Source organism: Psammomys obesus, unplaced genomic scaffold, assembly GCF_907164565.1.
Source record: "Psammomys obesus unplaced genomic scaffold, mPsaObe1.curated_primary_1811, whole genome shotgun sequence".
Lineage (NCBI taxonomy): Eukaryota > Metazoa > Chordata > Mammalia > Rodentia > Muridae > Psammomys > Psammomys obesus.
In genome coordinates, this window is record NW_026590062.1 from 2,717,982 (window position 1) to 2,744,826 (window position 26,845).

Sequence of the window (26,845 nt, forward strand, 5' to 3'; positions counted from 1 at the left end):
TTGGTTGGTTGGTTGGTTGGTTGGTTGGTTGGTTGGTTGGTTGGTTGGTTGGTTTTTCAAGGCAGGGTTCCTCTGTAGCCTTAGCTATTCTGGAGTCACTTCACAGACTCACAAGAGATCCACCTGCCTCTGCCTCCCAGAGGACTGGGATTAAAGGCATATCCCACCACAACTGGCTAAATGCTCCCTTTAAAAATAATTGTGCTGAACTTTTGAAAAGGTGAAAAGTTTAAAAAATAAAGAAGTAAAAAGATAATCACTCAAGAGTGAGAATGGCCAAAGCTCCCTCTTTTGTTTAATGTGAAAAGGGAAATCACCAAGAAAGTGTAGAGCTGAGACCACAGGGCAGACACAGGCTTCCAGGAAGTCCCAAGCCAGAGCCGGGCTGTCCCAGTCAGAGCTCATGTGACCCTGTGTTGACTAAAGCCCAAGGAGGAAAAGGAGTAGAGTAGCTCGGAGGGAGACTTTCACTTTGTAAAACAGGCAAACACAGCCAGTGCCTACCAAAACAAGGGTGTGATGCCTGGACTCAGGACAAGCCTCCCGGAACCACGAGACCATAACATGAATCCTTTGGGTCTTGTATGTAAAAATGTACTTGTTTAAGCCGTTGTCAGTTAGGGCTTGTTACAAACAGGCAAACACCCCAACAGACTTAGGGAGCTTAGCGGACAAAGGATCTGCTGACTGAATACAGACCCTGTGGTAGCCTTGAAGAAACATTCAGGTCAATGGTAAAGGACTCCAGTGATTAAATGAGATGGCACATGAAGCAGACCTGGCGGGGATACCAGGAAGTCATACATCAGTATGCAAGCAATCGAACAGATGAACCAAACCCTAGCAGACTATTTGTGAGTGCTGGGACTGGGGAAGGGGGGAGGAGAGATGGCGAATTTAACATGTCAAAGGCTGGAGAAATGGCTTTCTAATGAAAACTTAGGCTCTCTGTTTATCCTGCTGGCATAGCACACACATTTCCCAGCTTTCCAGTAGAGAGAGCAGACCCAGGAGGCGTGGACACACCCTCTCATAAGCTGGTCACACCCTACACCAGCTCACTCTCTGCCCAGGCCTGGGCTAAAAGGAACAGATAAACCAAAATCGCAAATGGCTAACTGCCAACCCAAGGACTTGACTCCGCACTGAGACCCAACTCACGCCCTGTGAGGTCCTTCTGGTTTGTCTCTGGCCCTGTGTACACCAACCACCCTGTAGTTACAGAAGTCCCCCGCCCAGCCAGTCACCTCCAGCCTGGGCAACAGGCCTACCCCCAGCACAAACGCCCTAGGTTCTGTGTTAGCCAAGGAGGTCCACCTGCCTTGATTGGCACAAGAAACCTAAGGACAAGCCTGAGCCCTTGGGATGGCTTTGCCCTTGCAGGGAGGGCCCTTGTTACCTAGACAAACACATCACTGTTAAGCCATAGCCTTGCCTTTCTTGTTCTTCCCCAAGATCACGAATTACTATCAATTTTAAAAGTCCAACAGTCTTTAAAAACCCAAACACTTAAAAATTCAGTCTCTTGAGCTGGGTGCAGTGGCATACCCCTGCAAGCCCAGCACTTGGGAAGGCAGACGCAGGTGGATCTCTGTGAGTTCAAGGCCAGTCCAGACAGCCAAGAATACACAGAGAAACAAAAACAAAAAAAGCCCAACCTCCAAAAAATAATTAAAAAAATAATAATAATAGCCAGTCTCTTCTAAAATCCAAAGTTTTTTTAAAGGCCTCTCAACTGTGGGCTCCTATGACATCAAAAATAAATCAAATACCTTTGTACTTTTAAGAAGGAAGAACCAGTCAGAATGTGATCAAAGCAAAGACAAACTCCAACTGTGTAAATAACTCAATGTCCAATGTCTAGGTTTCACTCAAGATCTTCTGCACTCCTCAGGGGCTTGGGTCACCTCTCTGGCTCCGCCCTCTGCAGCACACACAGCTTGTCTTCTAGGCTCAAGCTGGCTCCACCCTACTGCTGCTGCTGTTCTTGGAGGTCATCCCATGCTATTGGCATCCCCAAAATGCTGGGGTCTCTGTTCCGACTGGCCTGCATTTTCACCAATGACCTCTCCTGGGCTCTCTTCAGGGACTCCAGCCCTGCCTCACAGTGCTAAGCCTAAGCTGCTCCCATGACCCCTTCATGCCTTCAAAACCAGTACCACCTGAGTGACTGTTACACTACCAAGGTCAGCTGCCGGTGTGAGGTGCAACCTTGGCTGCCTCTGGAGCGCAGCTTCTGTGTGCCGACCCTGAGGAGACACTTCCCAGCAGACTTCACCTCGGTGATGCTGGTCTCTTTTTAATCACAGCTGACTCTTCAGCCTCAGCTGACCAGAACCACAAACTCCCAACTCAAAATAACAACTGGCCCCGACAGAGTCTTTAAACTTCCTTTTGAAACTGCACATGCCAGGCCTCCACCGTCTGCAGTGCCCTCAACATTCTTATCCTCCGAGCTCCCACAGAACAGCTCACTGAGCTCTCAACACTCAGTGGCTTTTCTAGTCCTTCCCCAACCCTCCCCAAAGCACGGTGGTCAGATCTGTCACAGCAATACCCTACTATCCTGGTACCAACTTTTGTCTTAGTCAGGGTTTCTACTTCTGTGATAAACAACGTGGCCAAAGCAACTTGGGGAGGAAAGGGTTTATTCAGCTTATGCTTCCATCACTGATGGAGGTCAGGACAGGCACTCAGCAGGGCAGGAACCTGGAGCTGATGCAGAGGCCATGGAGGGTGCTGCTCACTGGTTTGCTCCTCATGGCTTACTCAGTCTGTTTTCTTATAGAACCCGGAACCACCAGCCCGGGGATAGCACACTGGGCTGGGCCCTCCCCCATCAATCACTAATGAGGTAAATGCCACCACACCAGATCTCATGGAGGCATTTTTCTTAACAGAGGCTCCCTCCTCTTAGGTGACTCTAGCTCCCAGTGAAATTGACATAAAACTATCTAAGACAGGGCGCTAGGGCAAAGGAAAAGTCTCTACAGCTGGGGCTCAAGCATGGCTCCAAGGCCTGAAGCAACCACCACAGGGGCAGCCTCGGGTTCAGTCTGCTGGGTCAGCACTGTTCCCCCCAGCTTCCAAGTCCACATGTCTTACAGAGGAGCCAGAATCTCCCATCAACCTGCAGAGGCTGCCTCATCTGAGCGATTCACTGGAGACTCACTAATTGACAGATAATGAGCCATAATGAGTATGATGGAGTCCTTTACACTTTACCTAGAGGGAGCCACAAGGCACCTCGGAGAGAAGTGAAGAAAGATAATTAAAAATAATTTTCCAGCTTGTCTGCTGGGGTGCGGTGTGTGGCAGGTGGGGAGGGAGGGGCATGGTCTCACCTGTACGTGCTCCATCTTGAACTCCGTGACTGTGCCACCACAATCATTTGTTTTTCTTTTCTCTTTTTTTCTGCGAATGTATGTGTGTGATGTGTGTGTGTGTGTGTGTGTGTGTGAGAGAGAGAGAGAGAGAGAGATTAGGGTGCTCATGTGTGGGGGTGCACTAGGTTAGTGTCAGGTATCTCTTCGATCTCTCTCCGCTTACACATTGAGGCAGGGCCTCTCTCTGACTCTAGAGCCCACCAAAGTGACTAGCCTGTCTGGGGGCCCGTTTCCAGCTCCCAAGTGCCAGGATTATAGAGGAGGCTGCCATGTCCAGCTAGCTCTTACACAGATGTCGGGATCTGAACTCTGAGCCCCATGCTTACACAGCAAGCATTTTATCCACTGAGCCAAAATCAATCTTTTAAACTCCCAGGCACAAGCTGGCCATTAAGATACAGACACACAGGGAGAGGGTTTGGTGGGGGGTGGAGGGGGTGGTTAAGTCATCTCTCAGGTGGGAGGCAGGAGTGTGGGTCATTTACCCTTGCTTTGGTTTAGCTTAATTTTCAGAATTCTGGCTTTTCAAAACATGAAATGCCTCACCTACCGAAGTGCCTTTCTCCCAGCAGCCTTTGAGGCAGGTGCACCTCATAAATGCTAACTGCAAGTGTCCTGAGGCAGACACACAGTCATTATACAGCCTTACTCCATTAAAGGAGGGAGTGGGACGGGACTATTGATGCCTCCCCTCCCACTCCAGGGGAGAGATGTCTCTCCATCACACAGCCAGTTTTAGCTCCTAACCTTCCCCTGGGATCTGCACTCGCCCAGTGGACCTGCCTTGGGCACTTGCCCTGTAAACCATCCATCCTCATCCCTGGACTCAAAAACTGTGACTAGCCCGAGTTCCACCCAGCTCTGCCATGCCAGATGGTTGCCATGGTTTCCAGGAGCCTTGCTGCTCCTGGCAGCCACCAACAGTTGAGCTGGTACCCCAGGTACTAAGTAGGAGCCCTGGAGAGCTTCTCTCCCCGGGACCAGTGTGAAGCACAAACACTGCATGGAGCCCAGGGTGGGGGCCATCACGACAGAGGGGACAGCAGAGCTACACTGGGACAGACCTCCAGCTGGCGCTTGGGGTCACCATTTTAGGGCACCATGTAGGTGGAGAGTGCCCAAGCCATGCTGGTTCAAGTCAGAGTTTTCCCAATTTGCCGTGTCTTCAGCAGAAGCCGTCCTCTGGTTCAGGATCTGTGTCTTCTCCTGGGCTGCTGACATGAAGTCTGGCTTTGTCCCTCATGGCTGGGAAGCAGTGAACCACAGTCCCAGACACCCATGTGGTCAGTCATAGACCCCAAGCCAGGGCACCCCATAGCTATCGATCAGCTTCTGTGGGACACAAGTGTGTACTCTGGAGAGAGGCTCCCAGAGGCTGCAGGAGGGTTGAGGAGCAGAGCAGCTGAGACTGGCCTGCCTCAAGCCACCACACCTGAGCCGTCCAGCTTCCCCTCACCAGGAGTCCAAACCTGCTTCCTTTTGAGGATCAACCTCATACAGAGTTCCAGAGGCAGGACACAAGAGCTGAGCCCACGGGGGTATGAAGGCGGGAGTGTGCACTGAGTGTGTGCACACTTACATGTCCGCATGCCTGTCCTCTGATGCCTGGTCCACGTATCTGCAGGGACAGGCACCGCAGTCTGCAGTGTCTCTCCGTGCACAGCCCTCCACGGAGTCTCCCTGCCTCACCCACTGCTCCTGGGCAGAAGACTCCAGTGTGTCATGGCCAGACAACACAACTCCAGACTCCAGCTAAAAACCACCTGCTCTCCCTTCACCTAGAGCCTCATTCAGCCCAGCACAACCACCAGGTGCTCGGAGGACACCGGGGTGAGTGGTGACACCAGAGCTGACCGAGGGCCCTTTGTCCCCGCCCTGCTTCGCCCGGCTTCCATCCTACTCCATAGCCCTAGGAGTAAAGGGCCCATTCTCGGGTTCTCACACCTCGGCTGCCAGACTCTGGGTCTCACCTCACCCTCCTCTCAGAGCCTTGGCTCCCCTATCTGTGAAATGCATTTGCTTCAGCTTCAGCTTCAAAGTAACGATTCAGATGCAAATCATCTCTTGTCTCCGCCAGTCTGCCACTCTCACTGGCTCAGAAGAGCAGCCTTGAGATTTGCCGGGGAGTGGATGGAAATCACACAATGCACATAGCACTATTGTCACTGGTGGCCCAGGTACCGGGAGCAGGGACACAACTGTGAAGGAGCCAGGCCAGCACAGGGACCAGAAGGGAAGGTCCTGATGCTCACTGAGCTCGGGACTAAAGGACAGGTAAGGCTGTAGGGGGCACTGACCGTTTATTGGAGCTGGGAAAAGCAGGCTTCCACCTCTGCGCATGTGCAGAAAATGCTCAGGGAGGTTTGGCACGTCCCTCTAAGCTCACCTCGACCTAAGGAAGCCAAGTGTCCTGCAGTGCATACAGAAGGCACTCCCAAAGCAAACCCAAGAAGTACCGGCTCAGAGAGCTGCCCGAGGACCTGTTCCCATCTAAGTGCCCACAGCCCAGGCAGAGCAGTACCTGGGTCTCAGTCACAGCAGGAGAGGCCGCCAGCTCACCAGACCCCACCAGGCAGTGTCAGCCGCCACGGCAAGCAGCTGCCTTGGCTTGGCAGAGGCTGCCAGCCCGCCTCTGCCAGCTCCATCCACACGCTGGCTCTGCGGACAATGCCCTCTTGGCTACTGAGCATCAGAACCCCAGATCCATTGGCGTTGGAAGGCCATGCAGTGTCCTGTCCAAAGGTCCCCCACACTTTCCCCTGGCACAGGAAAACTGCAGGGAACCTCAGAGGCAAGCTCCTCACTGGTGACCCCTAGCGGCACTGCACCATCCAGTCAGGCCTCTGGGGTAGCCAGATAGGTGACACCCCATTTCCTAGCACCACTGACTCACTAGGGAACTGGTCCAAAATGACAGTCTCCCCAAGGTGTCACACACAACAGCAAGAACTGAGCCCTGCTGAATGGAGCACAACATGCCGACTGGCCAAACTACGTGGATCACACATTCCGGTTACCCTGGCTGAATTTTAACCGAGTTCACCAACAGTTATTGAGTCCACCTTTAGTAATGAACCCAGAAGTCGAGTTCAGGTGGCGATTGTGGAGTGAGGTGTGGCTCAGGTAACTGACGGACTCAGGGCACACCAAGATCAAGAGGAAGAGCAGGGTCCCTCGCAGATAGCGACCAAGGAAGGCTCCATGGAGAGGATGACATCAGAGCCGTGTGTGGCCCGGGAGGCTGGAGATGGCAGACAAGGAGAAATCATGATGTCTAGAGGTGAAGAGAAAGGGCCTGGGAGCAGCTGGGGCTGGCAGGAGCAAGGGAAAAGGGTTGTTCCCAGGTGTGTGGGGGAACAATGGGCAGGGCCCCCAGGCTGAAGTCGCATTTGGGGCTCTGTCAGAATGTTTCCCTCCCTCTCCTTCTGGGGGCACCACTGTGCCTTCCGGAGCAAGAGAGAATGGAGTTACCCACCTTCCAGGAGGGGCCAGTCTAGCCTGCTCTAGGGCTGTGGGCCACTGGGCGGTGAGAAATGGAGAGGAGAGGAGAACTGGGGGTGTCGGCTTACAAAAAAGGCCTTCCCCAGCCTCCACCCTCACCTGTCAAACGGCTTAGGAAGCACAGATAGGAAAGCACTGGGTACTGAGCCAGGGACACAGGTGTGAACAAGCCTGGTCAGCATATGGGCCAAAGAATGATAGACAGAGAGGAGACACTGAGCACACAGCAGAGTGTTCCTTCAGTCCAAGACCTTGCCCACAGCAGCAGCCCAGAGCCCACTGCCTGCAAAGCCTGCTTCACAGCTGAAGGTGGTGTCTTAGAGTAGGTATTCGTCTAAGCAAACCAAACTGGCTCCCTGGGCCCATAGGCTCTTGCAGGGCCCCAGTCCCTCTCCACTCCCCCAGGGCAAGGCCCCAAGTACCCAACAAGAAGTGCAGCTCTAGGCTGCAGGTAGTGGGTCTGTTAGCTATAGAAGGAAGAGAGTCCTTCACACTTAGGCCCAAAATGCTGACATGGTCCGTGCCTAGGAGAAGGAGGGTGGAGGGCTCCCTGTCATTTTCTGATACCAGGAAATGGCACCAGCAAAGCCCTGTCCTCTTTACAAGAACTGCTCAGACATGTCATCTGGATTCCTCAGCGACCTGATGTGTCAACTCGACACAAGCTAAAGTCATAGCTGAGAAAATGCCTCCTTAAGACCGGGCTGTAGGTGAACCTGTAAGGCATTTTCTTAATTAGTGATTAATGGGGGAGGGCCCAGCTCACTGTGGGCAGGGCCATCCCTGGGCTAGTGGTCCTGGGTTCTATAAAAAAGCAGGCTGAGCAAACAAGCTTGAGGAGCAAGCCAGTAAGCAGCACCCTCCATGGCCTCTGCATCAGCTCCTGCCTCCAGGAGTTCCTGCCCTGTGTGAGTTCTGTCCTGACTTCCTCCCATGATGAACTATGGTGTGGAAGTGTAAGCAAATAAACTCTTTCCTCTTTAAGCTTCTTTGGTCACGGTGTTTCATTGAAGCAAGAGAAGCCCTGACTTACACACCAGGGAACCATTGGGGAGCAGGAAATGAAGTCTACAGGTATGTACCTGCTCATGCTTATTGCAAAATTCCAGAGTCCCAAAGTCTTAATCGCTCAGCAGCTAACTAGCAGGAAAGAACTGGGACAGTCCTTCGAAGTCGGGAGCCTGAGGGTCAGGCTGCCCAGATGGGTGTAGCTGTGTGGTCAGAGTGAGCCTGGGGTTCTGGCTCATGACCTCAGCTCTGTGACTGGAGCCTCAGTTTCCCCAGCTGGGCCAAAAGAGCTGACTCAGGGTCTCACTACCCACAGAGCTAAGAAAGTACACTGTGATGCAGCCCACAGCAGGATGAAGCCCAAGCCAACAGTCCCGGAGTTGCTCCCCCCATAGCCCACTTTTGAAGTCAGGCCACCTTCTTCCCAGCTAGCCTGCCAGCCCAGCCTATCAGTGAGAGACTGTGTCAATCATCAAGGAGGAGGATCATCAGAGAAGACACCCAACCTCGAACTAAGGCACACAAACACACATGCACACACAAAGGGGAAAAAAGGAAACAACAGAGGGAGTCCTCGTGCAAAGGCCCTGTGGTGGAAAACCCATGGGAGGAAGGGTGGAAAGCAGCAGAGGGCACTGGGGCACAAGGCTAAAGGAACATAACTGCCCAGTGTCTGGGACATCCTGGCTTGGGAATCAGCTCTCTCAAGGGAAGTTCACAAAGCAGCTAACGGCATGATGCTAAGAAGGAAGAAGGAAGGACGCCCGCAAAGCTGGACACATCTGGGGATCTGCAAAGCTGAAAAAAAAAACAGCCATAAAAAAGAATCAGCAAAATCCATGCCCCACACGGAACACACCCCGGAAAATGCCTGCGAAATGGAAGCCTCTGTGGGGTAGTTCTGCTGTTTGCAGAGCACCAGATTCTAGAAAAAAAAAAAAAAAATCTTTTTTGTTTGTTTGTTGAGTGCTAAACAAAGAGGCAGAGTGTGGTTTGCTGCCATCTGCCCCATCCGCAAACCCACTGAGGCTCCTGGAGCCAAGGTTTTAGGAGGACAGCCACTCTCATCCAACTCTCAAATAAACAAACGTCCCTTTGGCAGAGGTCCCCTCGCCCTCCCCTCCAGGGCTGGAAATCAGACAATAGCAGTGTTTTCTGAGAGGCCGTGAAGGGCTCGGCAGTGGGAACTCACCCAAACACAAGCTTCCCCACCCAGGACCCTCCCTTTCCTTCAGTCAGGGTCGGCCCTCCTCCTCTCTCTCTCAATCCCTCTCCTGTGTCTGGTGCTTCCCGTAGAGCCCTGACCAGCCCTGACTTCCTGAGGCCCACAATCCAGAATGTTCCGTATTAAACACCCAGGCTGCCTGTGAAAGGAACAGAGGAATGATGGGGCCACATGTGAGCCTGAAGGGCAGGTCATTCTGCAAAGGCCTTCCATGTACTGATGTCACGGTGCTGGGGAAGGATAAGCCAACAGCCCAAACAAAGACAGGGGGTACTAAAGGGGGGTAGGTAATGTAGAAGGGTTAGAGGTCAGGGGTCAGGCAGGCACTCTGCACTTGGAAGCCTCCTGACCTACTTGTGGAGGAGCAGCCTGCCCGGAAGGGCTTTCCAGACAGTGGACCCAAGGAAGCAGGGACCATGGGAAACAATCAAGGTGGATGTGAGAGGTCACCCTACCAGACAGAGTCCATGCAGAAGGAGTGAGAAGACCCCTGTGGGGCCCAGGAAGCCCCCTAGGTCTTCTGCAGGACTAATTATGAGGTGTCTCCTAGTGGGAAAGGAACGAGGGGTGGGTACTTCCCAAAGCCTCACCATGTAGCCTGTGAACTCCAGAGCTCCAGCCTTGCGAGACTTCCCCTCCAGGACAGGTCCTGGCTCCTGAAGGCAACTGGCCCTGGCCCTGGTGCCAAGATAACACCTGCCAAGAGCCCTGTCGCAGGACCAAGTGTGAGTCCCAAGGTCTGCAATGGACATGCTGGCCAGTGGGTGAATGCTACCCATACACAAGACGGTCCCCATAGGAGCCACCATGCCACCCCTCAGGGTGGCCAGAGTCCTTCCCTGTCTGACATCCGCCGAGCGGCAGTGCCAGCGAGGCCTTGACACTTGTAGGCTAAGAATGTAAAGACAGGACGTGATTCATCCACACAGGCCTTTCTCAAGGAGGAAGGAAACGGCCCTCGGATCTGCAACCAAATTTAACTTCTTTTCTCCACGCAGCTCTGCAGCAGCAGCGCAGGGAGCCCCACCTCGTGGACATCACTGCTCAGCTTTCTCCAGGACCACCTGCCGCCCTCAGCACTTGTGGAGGAAGCCTCAAGGAAAGATGGGTATCAGGCCAAGGGGCACCTTGTCCCTCCCAAGCCCCATCCCTGTCCCTCCTCAGTAGACAGGGACAAAGAGAGTTGAAGAAACTGGGCTCTTCAGGAAGCCAGGGCCTCTCACTACCCTGGGAATGTCAGGCTCTGGGAACAGGGCTGGCTCAGGGGCAAATGGACAGACTACACCTGGAAGAGGTGCCTCCGCTGCGTTAGGTGCTGGTGGGCAAACGCAGTGCCCGCACACACACTCAGTGCCGGGGAAGCAGTTCCCAGGGTCCCAGGCAGCCAGATCCTATTGGCCTGGCGTTTAGTTCTGGGAACAAGACTTTGATTTCAGTCCTTCCAGGCACTGACACTCCCTGCTGCTCCTCAGAGCCTGGGACAAACAGCAGTTCCTCCATAAAAAGGAGCAAACCACGCTGATATTGAAAACTGTCCCTGGCCTCCTAGCAGGAGAGCATATGTAAGCCAAGACTCCCTGTCTGAGGCCTTTTCCCAGGACCCAGCTGTGTCTGAGGTGACCTTCACCTTCAGGCCCATGGAGCAAACAGAAGAACTGGCTTAGGTTCTCATCACCTCAGCTGTGCAAGCCTGGGAAAAATGCTCCCTCTCTCTGGGCCACCATTTCCTGGCATGATAGCAGGGCTGCTGGGACTCCCACGAGGTATCTGAGAATGAAAACGCTGGAGCAGGCCTGGGGTGCGGCTCAGTGGAGAGAGCTAGCCTAGTGCACACAGTGGCTCAGGGCTGTGGTCTCAGCACTCAGGAGTTGGGGCAGGAGGGTCAGGAGGTCAGGGTCATTCTCAGCTACACTGCAAATCTAAGGCCTAGTTGGGGCCACATGAGACCCTGTCTACAGAGTAGGAGACACCCAAGTGAAGCAAGCGAGCATGTGTTTTAGGGATGGGGCTTAAATGTGAATGTGTGTGAGGGAGTGGGGGCGTGGAGGTACACACACGCCTATGTGGAGGGCAAAAGGCAACCTCCATGTGGTCTGCTGTATTTGTTTGTTTTTCAGTTTTATTTTTGAGACAGGGACCTGGAGCTCACCAATTAGGTGAGGCTGGCCTGCCAGCGAGCTCCAAGCACCCACCCCCCACTTCCTGTACCCAGCACTCGGCTCCTTTTTGCATGGTAAGCACTTCACTGAACTATCACACTCCAACTCCACATGGCTCCTAATGAGGTCAGGTGACTGTTGTCCACGACTGCCGTCCTCACCAGAAAGATGTACAGCTACGAACCAAGACCGCCTGGCTCTCAGCCAGCATCCCAGCAGCCTTCAGGCAAGGTGCACTTTCTCCTCCCTAAGTCCTGCCTCCTCCCTCCATCCCATAGACATCCTCTCTGCTGTGCACTTCTTATAGCAACGGGCAGAGCTGACCCATATAGGCACCCAGTGAGTCCTGGATAGAAGCTCAGAGGGGTCAAGGGGCTCGCACGAGGTCACACAGCAGACAGAGCAGCAAATAGAATCAGCAATCAGAGCAGTGACCCACAGCCAGGACACAGACACTCCCTCTGTTACCTCTCTTCCAGCTGCTGACCTATCGCCCAGGCTCCATGCCCAACCTTGACGGGGACATGTCCCAGCACAGGGATCCTACAGATAAGAGCTTCTTGCATGCTTCTAAGCTTCTACTGTGGGGCAGGGGATTGCCCCGGAAGGCAGATCACCCCAACACTCACAGGGCCACCAGCCACCAGCCACCAGCCACAGCCACTCAGAACCTCCTCCCTGCCAGGGCTCCTCTCTCCCGCCCCATCCCTCCATAACCCCGTATCTGTGCTGGTGGGAGGCACCCAGCCAGAGCTAAGCACCAGGACAGAAAGTGCCAGGCCTCCTCGGGCATAAAGCACACAGGGACGGCGCACGCAGGACTGGCTGGTGCAGCCTGCTTTCCTGTGTTTGTGTTCTCAAAGTCACCTTCTACATGGATACCATGGCTGGCTGTTTTCACTGCGGGTCACAACACAAGGACTAGTTCAAGTACAGCCCAGTGGGGCAACCTGAGTCTCTGGTGAATCACAACATGGGAGCCAGAGAGGGGCCAGAAATCACAAAGGTTGGATGTGTGCGGCAGAGCCGGGGGCTCAGGAAGCAACTCTGCTCACTCAGCCACCTTAGAGGTGGCTCTTAGTGCCACAGGAACTCAGGGAGTGTCTTTCCTTAACATAGATGTTCAGACCCCAGGTGCTCATCTCAGCACCTCTGTCTGTCTCTCTGTCTGTCTGTCTTGAGACAAACAATGTTACACACAAACATTATGTGATACAGGCGAGCCTCAAACTCATGCTTTTCTAGCCTCAGTGTCCCGTGGGCTGGGATAACAAAAGGGCACCGGCAAGCCTGGCTTGGAGCCCTCTTATTCCTTCAAAGTGCCCTGGGGAAAGTGGGGGGTTTCTGAACAGCCAGAGCAAAGGACCACACCCTCAGCTCTCAGAGAGCTGTTCCCCAGTGAGTAGGGGAATCTCTACACTCCCAAAGCATCCTGGAAAAATAGTTACAGGGCCTCTCCCCAATGGGACATGGCTATGGTTGCCCTGGGTCAGTAAGAAATGGATATTCTCTCTCTCTCTCTCTCTCTGCATGTCTGTGTGTCTGTCTCTCTCTTGGTGTTTCAAGACGGGGTTTCTCTGTAGACCAGGCTGGCCTCGAACTCAGAGATCTGCATGTCTCTGCCTCCCGAGTGCTGGAACTAAAGGTGTGCACCATTATACCCGGCCCCTCCCTCCCTTTCTTTTCAAGATAGACAGAGCCCTGCACCTATGAGACAAGTGCCCTACCACTGAGCTATGACACCGAGCCCTTTCCGCTTTTCATTTTAAGCCATGGTCTCACTTAGTTGCATAGGCTGAGCTTGAACTGGCTCTGTGGCACAGGCAGCATGGGACAGCCTTCTGAGTACTGAGATGACAGGCCTTGACCCAGCACCCCCAGCCACTGTGGTACTCCCCTGCATCATGGTCGATCCTCAAATGGCACATAGGCCAGAGTGAGGAAGCCAAACACTTCCAGAAAACATATCACACTGTGAGGACACTCTAACAGCGGCAGCTGCTACCAGCATTTGCCCTACCACAGACACAGCAACTGGCAATGTAATTCTCAAACTTTCACTCAAAAAAATCCATGCCCAATGCATCCTTACACCCTTTACAGCCGGTACCTATCAAGATCCCAAAACTCCAGGGCTGGCAAGAGCAGAAAACATGCATCCCTATGAGCAGGAAGATATAATGGCACAGCCACTGGGGAGAGCAATACAGGTATTTCCCAGGTTGCTTATCTGGAAAAGGGACCAATGATGCCTTAGGTAGTGGGGTCACGCTGAAGTCAACATTGTTCCCGCTACTGACTCACTAAACAGCAATTCCACAAGCTCCCATCCTGACTGTGGCTGGACGCCACGCTCCAGGAGCCATGAGTGCAGCCAAAGCTGCACACAGTGGCAAATTCATTGCCTCAAAGCAGCAGCAAAGGCACCAGGTGCTCTAAATGCCTACTCTGTTCTTGTAGGAGAATGTGCTTCTTCTCATCCATGAGAAAAAGATGTGATGGTCCCCTCATTCCTGCATGCACCCCCCCCCAAGTATAACAACTGTTCAGCTCTGTAACAAAATAGCTCACTTGTGGGCAGCCCATTACAGTTTGCAAGACAGGACTGAGTGACAGGGAGTGGGTGGGTGTCATGACAACACGCATTAAGTGACATATTTCCATGTGTGCCAGGTAAAACTGAGCGAGCCCACTGAACACATGTGAATATGAGCATATACATGCTCACGTACATGGAGATCAAAGGATGAAGGGAAGGACATCAGGGACCCTGTTTTCATCTATTCTCTTAAGACAAGGCTTTTCACTGAGTCTGGAGCTAGGCTTGGTGGCCAGCAAGCCCCACCAATCACCAATCGCCCTGTCTCCAACCCCAACAGCACTGACATTATAGGTGGGCACAGCCATCCCCTGATGTGGGAGTTTCTGGTTTCTTTAAAGACTTAGTTGAGTCATGTGATGTTTTGCTACACGCTGTCTTGGGAGAGGACATGTGATGTTTTACTGGATGCTCGCTTGTGAGAGGGCAAATGATGTTTTGCTGTTAGCTGTCTCATGCAAGGGGCATGGTTTTGGCTAGCTGAGAACATCCATGAGTGAACTCTGAGGAGAGGAGATAGATAGAAGCCCACAGATAGTGAGAGATGGTTTTTTGTTTTTTTTTTTTTTTTTTTTTTTTTTGGGTGGAAAGCACTACACTGATCTTCGTCCTTCGACATTAGAGAACACACAGAGAGAAACATTCCAGAGAAATTCTTGGGGCAAGCCAACTGAGTCTTGTGGCTTTTGTCCCGATCTTCCGAATCGTGCTGAACAGCATTGCTGCTTGGTGTTAGCCTGTGGGCTGGACTGCTGGTACTCGGACAATGAAAAGTGAACTCATCCCAAAGAACTACTTCTAAAAAGGTCTACAACCCCCTTTACCTAATAACCTTCTCTCTCCCCTAACCCTGGTCAGTGGGTGGAAGGGAGGTAGAAGTGGTCTAGAGCCCTAAATAAAGTGGGTTTGGCGAAAAAAATCTAAGCTTACAGTGCCCAGCCTCCTACGTGGAGATTTGAACTCAGACCTTCACACTTCCATAGCAGGGGCTCTTACCCATTGAGCCATCTCCCAGCCCTCAACATCTTTGAAAGTGTTTTTATTTAAATTTTGAGAAATGAATCACAGGGTTATGGCTGTTGTTCAATGGCAAGATGCTTGCCTAGAATTCTTGAGACCGGTGGGTTTGATTCCCCAGAATGGCAGTATATAACAATTAGACAAATACAGAAATGAAGCTGGGTGTGGTGGAACACTGCCTCTCATCCCAGCTTATGGGAGGTGGAGCAAAAAAATCAGCAGTTCAAGGTCATCATCGCTTACATAGCAAGTTCAAGGCCAGCTGAGTCTACCTAACCCTGCCTTGGAGAACAACAATACGGTACTTCTTCAAAGAAATGGTAGTACTAGGGCATCAAAAAGGTATGAAACACTGAAAACATCACAGAGTAAATGAATCTTGAAAGCATGAGGCTAAAGGAAGGGTCATCACAAAAGACCAAGCAGTATATGACCAGACTTAGAGAAAGTGCCCAAAACAGACAAGTCCATGGACACAAAAGTAAATCAGCAGTGGCCCTGGGATAGGGAAGTGGGTGTGGGGGTTGGGAGGGGGGTAGAAACTTTCGTTCTGTGATGACAAAACTTTCCTAAAGTGGATCCTGATGACAGCTGCGGCTGTCCACAAAGATAACAGGAGCCACCGCCACAGGAGCCACGAGCAAGCTGGGTGGTCTGTTATGTCCTGGCCATGCTGTGACTTCAGAAACCACAATCCAAGATCAACCTGAAGCAGCAGGAGAGTCTAGGAGACTCTGATTCAGACATTAGTTTGTGCTGGAACAGGAGGATTTCAAGTTCAAGGCCAGCCTGGATTACATAGCGAGACCCTGTCCTGAAAAGACCTCGGAATGGGACAGTACATGAGAAACCCTGAGTTCAATATCCAATATGGTGGCTCAGGCCTCGACCACTAGCACGCAGGAGTTCAAGGTCATCCACAGTTACACACCAACTTCAAGGCCAGCCTGGGCTACTTGAGACCCTGTCTCAGAAAAGTAACAATAGTAATTTAAAATAAATAAAACAAACCCAAGCTGTGCCACCTCCAAGCTAACGATACTCTTAGCCCAACGACATCAATCCCTGCATCTGAGAAATGGGAACAAGAGCAGGTCCAACCTTGGGGATCCCTGTGGGATCTCAAATGTGAGAGGCATAGAGATGGTCCTCTATGCCCGCCTGTGAGGGACTGCCTTGACTATGTCACCTGGAGTAGGAAGACCCATCCTAACTGCGGGCAAGGCAGGAACCTTGGGCTGAGTAAAATGGAGGGAGGGAGTTGAGTCCTAGCATGACTCCATGTGTTGGGTTGTGCACGCTCCTGCTGCCTCAGCAGCCCAACCATGACAGACTGACCACCTCTGGACCGAAAGCCAGAATGAGGCCTTTCTCCCTCAAGTTGTGTTACTCGCAGGATTTGATGACAGTCACAGAAGAACCTAAGACAGTAGCCTCGTACCTGGCACCTCCACAGAGCCACACCACACCTCTGTCTGGCGAGTCCCCGCTTTGCTTTTAAGGGGCCCTTGGGCTACCACAGGTCATAGGCTGGAGTCTGAACTTCAGATCTCAAGGGCACAGAAAACCTGCTTCCTTGCAGAGTCCCTGATTTAGCCTCAGGTCACTAAAGATGGGTGGGGGGAGGGGAGGCTTGCGAGGGAACAGGCCTCCTGGGGGCAGGAGCACCCCAGCAGAACAAGCCAAGCCGGCAGATGAGGTGCAGGGGCCCCCAGCATGAACCCTAAACCTGACTAATGAAGGCAGTGGCTACCACCATGGCTACCCACGGTCTTCCATGTGCTGAGCATACGGAGATGAACTTGGCAGAGCTGGGGAGGAGCCAGGGGTGCAGCGCCGGGCGCACAGACATAAGGACACAAGCTGGGATCCCAGCACCCACACTAACGCCAGCATGACGGGGTGTGGCCATTACTCCAGCAGTGCTGGGAGGTGAAACTGCATGGTCCCTGGGCTCAGTGGCCAGCAAGCCGGGTCAAAACGGTGCGCTCCAGGCACAGTGAGAAACAGCAATAGAGGAGGACACCCGATGTCCACCTCTGGCCTCCACGTGCTCACTCTCGGGTCCTCACAGTCATGTTCGCACGTGCGCAGGCACACACCCCCAACACCCACACAAAATATACAAGTCGAGAATGAATTAACAAATAATATTAAGCTACCCACAGCTAGAGCTGGCCGCTGACATGGACAACAGTGACCCGGATTTATTGGAGGGAGCCAGTGAGAGGAGCAGGCACTGAGCAGGGCTGGCTGAGTCAGCACTGCAGCTGGTACTGATGGGCAGGCTGGGGGAGGGGAGGAGCAGGCACATAGGGGAGGCCCAGTGAATGAGACCCCACCTCCAGCCCCATGTCACACACAGGGAACTGGGGTGGACTGGGCTATGCAATGTCCCCATCCAAGGTCTCAAAAGGAGCCGCATCACTCCCCTGCAGACACCCCAGGCCCCGACTCACCTCTGAGGACCTGGCTCCATCACTGGCCCCGCCCTGTGGCTCCCCACACCCTCTCCTCTCTCTGCCCTTCTCGATCCCCATGGATCCCCATGGCACGAGCGGTGAGCCAGTCTTCCGGAAGCCGCTTCTGCAGCCAGGGGAGGAGGTAGAGGGTTCTGAGGAGCTCATCTTACATGGGCACCTCCCGACGGCACAGCGGCTAGAACTTGGATGCTGGCCAGGCCTCGGCGGGGACAGAAAGCATCCCCAGTGATGGCGATCAGGCCGGGCTTACTGAGGAGCCTAGTGTGCCGGCCAGGATGGGACGAAGCCACTTGAACCAGTCCCAGTCTGCACTGCCCCCACACCAGAAGCTAAACCAACACCAATGGAGCTGTGCCTGGAAGAGGTGCCATGGTCCCCTGCCCCACCCTAGCAACTCCATCTGCCAGTTACAGTTTACAGAGTTCTGGGAGCTGCACCACTCAAAATAAGGAAAAGTATGCAGCCGTATAAAATGACAGCTTGTAAGGATGGAGGGTATTGGGTGCTGGAGAGATGGCTCAGCACTGGCTGCTCTTCCAGAGGACCTGGGTTAGATTCCCACCACCCACATAGTGGCTCGCAACTGTCTGTAACTCCAGTTCCAGGGGATCTGACACCCTCACACAGCATACATGCAGGCAAAACAGCAATGACCATAAAACGAAAATAATAACGCACTTTAAAAAAGAATGAGGGCTGGAGAAATAGCTCAGAGGTTAAGAGCACTGGCTGCTCTTCCAGAAGTCCTGAGTTCAATTCCCAGCAACCACGTGGCAGCTCACAGCCATCTATAATGAGATCTGGTGCTTTCTTCTGGCATGCCGGCACACATGCAGGCAGAACACTGTATGCGTAATAAATAAATAAATTAAAAAAGAAGAAGAATGGAGGGTGTCAACAAACAAGATTCTTGGGACTCTGGTTTACAGAAGAGGAACTGAGGCTCAAAAGAAGTGATGTGACCACCCCAAGGCCACCCAGCTAGAGGTTCCCAGAGAATGAAGGCCACATCCATACAGCAAGCATGGACATCTCCCGGCTAGCTGCGTGCTGCCAGCCCAGCATCTTTAAGAACATGTCACTCCCGATCTTCCCTCTCTCTCAACCTGTTTCTAAACACTGCTGTCCCGGGCAGGGGCTGCTACATTCTACCGCAGGAGCGCACACAGACAAGACCTGCCGCAGGCTGGTGCACTGGGCGGGTACCCTCACAGCACCCTCAGGCGGAAGGATGGAGGCGTAAGGAACAAGGGGGCCACACAACCACACAATGATGGAGGCCCATGCACACAGTAGGAGCCTTACCCGTCACCACACACAGGAACAGAACAGCAGTGGTACCCATTCCCCACAAGCCCCAAGGTGCATACCCGTGACCCTGGGCTGTGTGGCTCCAAACTGGGTAGAGTCATCCCTGGAAGAGCCGCCTCCCAGGGTGACTCAGGCCTCAGGGTGGGAACTGGGCAGTACACCCGGCAGCCTGCCCATCTGACCCCAACCAAAGCCGGGGAAGATGGCTCACACCTGCTGGCTGGGTCAGCCAGCATTCTGGGCATTCCGAAAATTCTTCCGGCTTTGGGCTGCCTCCCTCCCTTCTATCACCCACCCACTTGTGAGTGAACTAAAGGAAGGCAGGAGAGACGGCTATGGGAGAGAGCAGGGCTCAAAGGCATGGTCACTCACTCTGGAGTTAAATCTGAGAGTTTCCAGGCCCTCTCACCCTCTCCAGGAGAGACGGTGTCGCCTGTCACTGGCACATTCAAACCAAGTCCCAACTGCACAAAGGAAGCATTCGGGCTCCAGGAGAGACACAGGCTAGACTGTGGCCATCATCCCATCACAGCCCTGAAAGTGGCTCTCTGCCTCCATGTCTCTGTCCTCTACAGTGGCAGGGGCCAGTCCGGGACCTGAGTACACAACAGGTGCTCAGTGAGTAACAAATAGGAAAACGGCCCACCCTCCCTGGAGAGGGCAGAGCACTGGGCTGGGACGTGGGACCTCCCAAAAAAGATGAGTTCAGATGTCCTCAAGCAGCTCGTCCGTGAAAAGGTTGCCGATGCCAACAGCCTGAGTCACTCTGAGGGTGACAAGAAGATACAGAACGCAACACCTCCCAAGGCAGGGACTTGGCAGGAGGCACATCCTGGAGAACTGTGCTTCCCCCAGGCCCTGCCTTTTAAAGGGCTGGCTTAGACTCTTCCTGGCAGTGTAGCGGGAGACACTCGGCTCTTCTGCTTACAGCAGAAAGGCCCAGGCTGGGAGCTTTCTAACACACAATAATCCTTGCTGACCCCGGCTTAGGCCCTTCCAGGTGCCAAGCATGGTCCCTGATGCACTAACCATCAGCCTGGCCTTAAGTGAAAGATGGACTTGGGCTGTGTCCCAAGCCAAAGGTCTCCTCTTCCCCAGCCTGCCTAGTGCCCTAGACAGTTTCAGAGGGTAGGGCCTGCCAAGCCTGGGCTTCATGTCCCAACAGGCCAGGCTGTGTGGTTCGAAAGGTTACCCTGGGTACCCAGAGCCACCAGGCCTCTCCTGCTGGGATGTCCTTCACCCCCATTCCTCAGACAGACAGTTCAGGCCCCAGGAGGGCTTTAGGCACAGGAAGAACAAAACAAACAAATAAAAGCCAGCCCAGTGGGCAGGGTAAAGCTGCCCCCGCCCTCACTTTGGGCCTCCAGAGGGACTCCCACTTCTCCAGTAGACAGAGGCAGAAGGAGCCAGTCCCTCGGCCTGCTGCCCCTGGCTTGGCCTCTAGGAGTCTGACCATAAAAAAGCACACAGGCTGTTGTGGGCATCGCATCAAACTCACCACGTAGCCCAGGCTGGCCTCAAACTCATGGGCAATCCTTCTGTGCCTGCCTTTCGTGTGCTGGGATCACAGGCATGAGACACCACTCCTAGGTCAATCCGTGTTAATTATTAATTATTTTATGTCTGCCACTGTCTCTATTTCTGCTGCCCATGCAAACAAGAGAGATTTAAAGTTATAGCTTGGTATCAGTTGCACACTTTAAAGAAATAGACTCCAGGCCGGCCTTGTCACTTACCATGCAAAAAAAAGGTCTTATATAAATATTATGTAAGTTATGTGGTCCTATAAGAACACCACTGGAGAAATCTGACTGATTCACTGATTTACTGACTGATTGACTGACTGATGGTGGGGTGTGCATGACATAATATACATGTGGAGGTCAGAGGGCAACTCTGGAGAAGTCAGCTCTCCCCTTTCAGCTTGTGGGTTACAGGGACTGAACTCAGGTGTCTGGCAGCAACCACTCTTAACCGCCGAGCCCCCCCCCAGGAGCCTGTCCTTCATTGCTGTTTGTTTTATTCCCCTGCAAATGCGCTGAGGCTCAGGGAGGCTGAGGTATTTGCCTGAAGCCACACAGCACTGTGCAGAGCCAGGCATCCGGGTCAGCCCAGCCTGCTTGGTATCAGAGGAGCCTGGAGGGGGTAGGAAATGGAGTCAGGCTGAAAGGGCCCACAGCCCCCTTCCTGGCTGCCATGGGTGACAACCTCTCACACCTCAGTCTCCTCTTCTATAGCCTGGCAATGGAAGACTGCCATAGACATGTGTGCAAACAGACACAGACACAGGCAGCGGGAATGACCGCCACACATTCCTGTCACCTCACCACAGACACTGCCACCCTTGCCAAAAGCCAAGTGAGTCACAACCTGTCCCAGGGTTCTGGAAGCGGAGAGGCTAACACAAAGGCCACGGCCACTCCCTGATCCATCAGATTCACTTCACAGATGAGGATACACCCAGAGAGGTGAAGCCAGCTGCCTGGGGTCACACAGCAAGCTGATGCTAGACTCATTCTTCCAGCCCAGCTTCTACTGGTCGCTCACCCAGACTCCCAGCATGCTCATGCTCACTGACAGCTCACTGACAGGAAGTCCCCAGAAACCTGCGTGCTCCCTGGATGGGACAACATGGTGGCTTCTCACTGTGATTCCCTGACACATCAGCACTGCCCATGGTGGCTGAGTGGTTGCATCTCTGTGGATGTCCTAAGACATCCTAAATTAGGTAGAGAAAAATATCACAACCCACAGACAGGCGGTCAGCTAGCTGCAGCAGGGCCAGAGGCTCGGACCCCATCTTTCAATTCCCTTTAGTCCTCAAGGTGCTGGCGGCTCCCTGGAAGGCAAACAACCTCTCTGGGCCACCCCAGACTAAGAGTGCTGCAGCCAGCAAAGACAACCCTGCTTAGCCACATGACACAGGCCTGTAATTCCAGATACCTGGGAGGCTGAGACACCAGAATGGTGAGTCACAGACAGCCTGAGCGGTGTGGCAAAACCCTGTCTCAAAAACTTTTTTTTTACGTAGAAAGAGGAGAGAAGATGCAGTGCAGTGACGGAGCGCTTGCCTGCCGTGCAGGAACCCACCGTCTGTCTCCAGAACCGCCGGGTGAGGCCAAAACAAAACCACCCCAAGCCATCGCTCAGGCCAGGTCCCTGAAGGGGCTCTCACACCTCCGGAGCAGTCCCAGCCCCTGCACAACGGCTGTCCCCGTCCCTGCTGTCCCACCCCTTGGAGAGCACACTCCACTCACTGGGTACCACTGTCAGCCAGGAGATCTGTCAGGAGGCAAATCAGCCAAGCCACTCACTGAGTCGAGTGCAAAACAAGTCACTGACTTGGGAGATGTTTGTTACACGGAGCAATCACAGGAAAAGCGAACTGACATGGGAGCCACACACTACCAGGAACACTAGAGCGTTCACTGGCAGATGTCTTCCATGATACCATCTCTGGCAGGTTGGCCTCCAAACCACACAACCTCCAGGGGCTCTGACCCTCTCTACACAGGTGTGTTCCAGGGACCTGGGCAGGCCAGGCTGCCACCCCAAGCTCCCTTTATCCCACACTTCCTCCTCCCAGCTCCTGGAGGTGCTCCTCCCTCAATGGCTGAGCAGAGATACAGGGGCTGCAGAGTGAAAACCAACTAGCAGTGAGTACCCAGTAACCAGCACACTTCCAAGCACACGTCTCCAAAGGGAGATTGCCTCATTTACGTGTAAAGCTCTCTTACACGTTTTCATCATTCTGCTCCCAGGCTGTTCGCTGAGTGGCTTCTCTGCCCAGTTAGCACCAACTCACATCTGCCACATCCTCCTCGGCCCCCACAGCTGCCCTCTGAGGTAAGTCCGCCATCTGCCTCATTTACAAAGGAAGAAATGGGCACAGACAGTTCACACCCGACTTCGGCCACGCAGAGCAGATCTGAGAGCAGGTTTCATACTTGGCAGGTATGACTGAGGCTCGGGTGAGCCTGTGTCCTCGTGAAGTCCTGGGAGGACAGAGAGTGGCTGGGAAGTTTGGCTCTCTGAACCATCCAGCTGGGCACCTGGGGCCAGACACACTTCCACTGATGGCGCCCTAAGTTTGGATGTGTGCGCTCTGTGGCTCACTCAGGTGTGAACAGTCAGCCATCACACTTTGAAAACATACCTCTATCCTCAACAGAGACACGGCTACAAACATCTCAAAGGTCACCCAACTACGCAATTACTGAGGATGGCAGTGATAACTCAGGTCCCAAAGTCAAGTCTGGAATTGCTTCCTGATTTGGGTCACATGCCCTTTCTCCCACACAGCTGACTAGAGGACTTCTGGGGACAGGAGATCGAGTTCTCAGGCCTAGGGACTCTCCTCCATGAGACTCCATGAAATATTTGGGAGAATAATGATCCATGTCTCTAGCCCTCCACTCAAACAGTGATCGCTATGCGGGCCAGCAGTCGGGGTGTGGGCAGTGGGCAGCCACACCTAGCCACATAGGGACAAGCGGAGTTGGCTTCAGGCAGCCAGTTCCAAGTTCAGACTCAGCTCCTCTCCCTGCTGTGTAAGCATCAAAGCTTCCATCTCCTGAGCTGCTCATGGGTGGGGGTAAGGAAGCCCAAACCTAGCACTGTTTGATGACTACCATGAAGAACACAGAGGGGGCAGAAGGACTCAGCCCTGGGCCTGACATAATGGTGCATCAGTTACCCCTGGCTTTTCCTACATTCTTCTCAACCCTCCCATGTTGACTGGCTGGCCTGTCTCCTGCCTCCTCCGGGAAGCCCCTCCCTTGGTTTACCTCTGGTCCTTCTCAGAAATCTTGACCCACTGTCTCCAAAAATCCATCAAGTTCCGGGGAGAAGCGGCAGGTCTGAATCCACATTCCCGCAATCTGAGCTGGGAGGGGGCGGGAGTGTGCACCTCCAGGCAGGGACCTGGTCCCCTCAGCCCCAAGCCTCCCAATGCAGAACACAGGTGTAAAGGTCTTTTATTCATTCAGCACGCCCTACACTCTGGGCAGGACCAGGAGGTAGGCCTGGCCTCTGCCCTTCACCCTACTTAGCCGTCAAGGCTCAGCCCAAGTGTCACCTTTGAACACACACACACACACACACACACACACACACTCACTCACTCACTCACTCTCACATGCGAGCTAGGCTGGGCAAGGCACCATCTCCCTGGAACAGTTTGGATGACAGGCTATCATAACAATAACCTACCTAGACTCACACCCTGAGTCTCACAGTCAGACCCATCCCTGGACACTCCCCATGCCCTTCCTTACCAACACCCCTCCCCCACGAAGGAGAGAACCCCATCAGACCATCCTGACACCCTCCTCTTCCCCGGACCCTGATCCTCCTCTTACCCCAAGCCTCTGGTTCCTCCTGCCCTGTCCTTCCTCTCTTTCCAGACAGACCAAGGATTCACTCCTTCAGGATGTGACTTCCAGCCTAGGGCCTGACATAGAACCATTTGTTTTGTGAATGGATGGCTGATGGATGGACAGACTCATTTGGAGCTCATCCTGTGTGTTGGTTGGGTGGTAAATTCTGGTGATGCTCGAGGGGTTCAGATGCCCAGAGATGGACAAGCGCACGCCCCTGCCCTCGGGTGAGCATTAAGTATCAAGAGCCATCAGGGGCCCCTGGGGAAGAGGCGCTCAGCTCAGTGTGGATCAGGGAAGCATCCCCAACACCACAGATCAACAAAGACGCAGGCAGGCTGGCTGTGGCTACAAAGTCATCCCTGAGGGGCAGATTCTGAACTGCCCTGGGCAGGTCCACCCTGACCTAGGGCTCCACTCAGGCACACAGCTGCAGGCCAAGCTGGTACACGCGTCCAGACGCTGCACTTCTCCGGCCTAAGTGCACTCCTGCCAAGCCCTCAAATCCTTTAAAAGGACTCCTCGGAACCCCCCCCCCAACAGCCTAGACACGGGGTGTCTCCGGAGCCCAGCCCTGGCCGCTCGCCTGCCCTGCGGGGTGGCAGGGAGAAAGTTGGCCTCTTGAAGCCGCCACCTCAAGTCCGGGTTACTGATTAACCAGCCCCGGCGCTTCTCGGTGCGCGGCCTGGAGCCTCAACTCGCCCCACTGGAAGAAAGTCCAAGTTACACATCTTTGTCACCGCGGACGGGGCAGTGCGCGCGCCACCCGGGAGGGCGCGACCCCGGGGTCGCTCAGGCTCCAGCGCCAGTCGCGGGGCCTCAGGGACAGCTCTCTGCAACAGGCGCCGTCCCTCCGAAAGCAAAAGGCCACGGCTTCCCGGGCCGGGGAAGGTCAGCCCTGGCCTGCACGGCGCGCTCCCGAGCCACGCGCGAGCCGCGGACGCGCGTGGGAAGCGGGGCTAGCTCTAGGCGCCCTCCGCCGTCACCCCCCGGCCTCAGATGCAACGGGATCCCCCCAAGTCCGCAGCCGGACTCCGCACGCGGCGCCTCCCCGCTCCCCGCTTCACCCTCCTCCAACTTTGCCAACTTTCCCCGCGGCCCCGCGGGCAGGAGTGGGCGTCCCCGCGCGTCTCCGCGCGCTCCCGAGCCCGTCCGCGCGCCCCCGCGCCCTCCCCGCACCTACCGCAGTGGCCCGCCGCGCCGCACCTGCCCGCCCGCACCTGCCGCGGCGCGCGCAGCCTCGCTGCTGGGGGCGGGGCTCGGGCGGGAAGCGCCCCGTCGCCGTGGCAACCGCTCCCGGCGGCGCCTGCGCAGAGCATCGAGGGGTGGAGCGCGGGCGCCGGAACCTCGAGAGTGTGCGTGGCGCGCCCCCTGCTGGACAGAAGTGGCGTTGCGCCGAAGTCCCAGCCAAGGCACCCACTGTGTGCTGTGTGGTGGCAGATCACTGCCCACCTGCGGCCCTGATGCTGAGCATTCCTGGTCGGATGCCTGGTTTATTTTATTAATCATATCGACCACAGTTTCCTTTTTTCTTTCTTTTTATTCTCCTTTATTCTCCTAAAAAATTTATTGTTAGTTATGTGTGTATGTGCATGTAAGTGCTGGTGCTGACAGAGGCCAGAAGAGGGCGACAGATCCCAGGGAAGTGGAGTTGTAAGAGGTTGGATGCTGAGTTGGAAACTGAACTTCAGTCCTCTACAAAAGTTATGCATTCCACCACAAGCCAGCTCTACCTCCCTTTCTCCTTCCCTCCCTTCCTTTCTACCTCCTTCTCTTCCTTCCCTCCCTTCCTCCTCTCTCCTCCCTCTCTTACTCTCTGTCTCTGTCTGTCTGTCTCTCTCTGTCTGTTTCTGTCTCTCTTTCTGTCTCTGTCTCTCTCTGTATGTCTTTCTCTTGCTCTCCACCCTCTCCTTTTCCAGGGTCTCACTATGTTGCTCAGGTTTGAGCTCCCAGTTCAATCCATTCTCTCTCCTCAGATCCCTTCCTTCCCCCAAGTAGCTGGGACTACATCATTGGACACCCTACCCAGCCAGCCTGCCTGTCTTCACTAAGTACCTTCTATATGCTGGGCTCTGGGGACTCTGGGCTCTGAAGCAGCTGGCGGATCCGGGTTCTCATGGGGCTTTGCCAGCATGAGGGAGAAGCATTGCACGGGTAAATTGAATCATATTTATGACATGTGCTCCCAGGGGAAATGGGGCTTGGTTTCTGCCTTTATTGTAAACCAGCCAACCTCAAGAAAAGAGACAGAGACCCAAGCACAGTGTGGCTTCCAGGGAGCTACTGCCACTCAATTTCCTCTCTGCCTCAAATTGTTGTTGAGTGTGTGTGCATGTCTGTGTGTGTGTGTGCGCACACACACACACAGACATGCACACACACAGCTTCTCTAATACTTTGAATTTTGACCCTTTTGAAGTAAGGACTGATTTCCATCTTCCATGATGCCCTGGATCCTCCTGTCATGATGACAGAGCCCAGCAGCAGTATAGATCAACTGGATGACATGGATACAGTTATCTGGACCCACCCCACTGAATGTCAACTATGACTGCCGCTCCTGGGGGACGGGGGGAACTGTCTTTGAAAGGTTGGTCTGCAAGATGAAATTCCTCAGAGTATCCCTAAAAGCAGGGCTTTTATACAGAGTTTGTATGTTATATAATAAATGGTCTGTGGCTGGGTATGATGGCATGTGTCTTTAATCCCAGCACTCAGGAGGCAGAGGCAGGAGGCTTTGTCTCTAAGTTCTGGGCCAGCCTGGTCTACAGAGAG

The 26,845-nt window shown here is 53.9% G+C and overlaps 1 protein-coding gene across 3 annotated transcripts in view; it reads right to left on the minus strand.

Annotated features, from left to right (window-relative positions):
- Positions 1–25,303, minus strand: part of Kiaa1671 (KIAA1671 ortholog) — a 134,921-nt gene extending 109,618 nt beyond the window's left edge. For 2 of the 3 annotated variants that reach the window (XM_055605702.1, XM_055605704.1), the window contains exon 1: positions 23,480–23,636. The gene's annotated coding sequence lies outside the window, so the exon portion shown is untranslated. Of the gene's footprint in view, positions 1–23,479; positions 23,637–25,253 lie in introns of those variants that run through there. The other variant, XM_055605703.1, reaches the window with a different exon arrangement.
- Positions 25,304–26,845: the final 1,542 nt, after the last annotated feature.